Consider the following 1,664-nt stretch of genomic DNA (forward strand, 5'->3'; position numbering starts at 1 on the left):
ATCTCACTGCGTGAAACTGACTTATCTGTAGAGGCAATGAAATTAATTGGGTTGAATTTAGGTTTGTCGCAGAAATTAATTCCCGGTTCTCGGGTTTTAATTTGCAATCCTGTCAGTTGGTTGCCAGTTAAATTAATTATTTTAGACTTATTGACTGATGAGGGTGTAGACAAGGAAACAGTATTAGATGTTAGTTTAGAAAATTTCTTGTTGAGGGTGTCCTGATGGCGTTTGGACTCTTTTGCAGTTCGGCAATATAAATTTTGCCCTGAGCTAGAGGAGAATGATGAAGCACGGCGAAAGAGCCCTATCACAGATTTCTATTCGGCAGGCGGTCACGCTTCCTTCGCAGCTGCGAAAATATATTAATAGTATTCATCACGATAGACCTGTTGTCGTCTAAAACATGGATGACTAGATCAACTTTTTGCCCAAGAATATTAATAAGTCGCCATCGAATAAGGGATCTTTCAAGTATTACGTTAGCATCGATGAGGGGATTTCGGGTTTGCTCACTTTTGATGACAAGGGGGAGGGGGGTGGGGGTTTAAATAATGCTTACGTCATCAGCCACCGTTTGTAGAAATATGAGATATTCTTAATGACATCTTACTGGATGTACCAAAAACGGCAAAAACCTTTCCCTAGTCTGTGGTCACCTGAACAGTGAACAGGCATTATTCCTATTGATAAGTCCTCTATAGAACCACTTTAGTGATCTCTAAATGCCCCGCTGATCCTTCAAGTGATATGGAAATGTATCCCGGTCGCTTAAATGCTCTGGAACTGTGCCGAGCGTCACTCTAACGCCCTGTAAGTACGCCGCGGATTACTAAAATAATCTGGGAATGTCCCGCTGGTAGCTTGAGTGATGCAAAACTGCACTGCGGGCCACTAAAGTGTTCCGAAACTGTGAAACATGCCACATAAGGGTCTCTAAATGTGCTGCAAACCGCTCAAGTGTTCTGGTACTGTGCCGTGGGTCACTCAAGTGAACTGTGAACGTGCCACGGGCCTACTTGAGTGAACTGAAAATGTGTCATGGGTCTACTTAAATGATCTGAAAATGTGCCACTTGGTTCATTTTCATAAAATTAGGTTGAACGTGCCGGGCGTCATCAGATAACCTCAAGGGCCACAGGTTTTAGCGCATGTGGCTTAGAGGGTGGGTCAAAATGAATTCCTTAAAGAGAAATTGTGATATCTTGGCCTTCAAATAGCATTGAAATTAACAGAAATTGATTATAATAACATATGTATGTATATATATATATATATATAAGGTATTTTCTTCCAATATTGTAATTTTTTTTTGCATAAATATTTCTTTTTATCATCGAAGGAGGGGACATAGTGGGGTTCGTGCCCCCCTTCCCGCGTACGTCTCTGACCCCAATACGCCTTAAGGGGAACAGGGAAGTGCTGACGAGGGGGGCGGTCAGAGCTTTGCGCTGACTTTTGCTCACAAGTGGAGGAATCAAAAATGAATAAAATCTTGCCAACATAATACTTGAACGGCCCCAAAGGAAAAATATCTGAAGAATTATTTATTCTGAAATTATTAGTTTTATTCGTTGTGAAGTTTGATTATTTTTATCCACGATCCAAATAAATTTATTTTATTTATGATTACAGTCAAACCTCGTTAATGAGTCACTCTTGGG

This window comes from Pholcus phalangioides, unplaced genomic scaffold, assembly GCF_987345545.1.
Source record: "Pholcus phalangioides strain wild (caught in Gottingen) unplaced genomic scaffold, Ppha-v1.0 ptg000022l_1, whole genome shotgun sequence".
In the NCBI taxonomy this organism is placed as follows: domain Eukaryota; kingdom Metazoa; phylum Arthropoda; class Arachnida; order Araneae; family Pholcidae; genus Pholcus; species Pholcus phalangioides.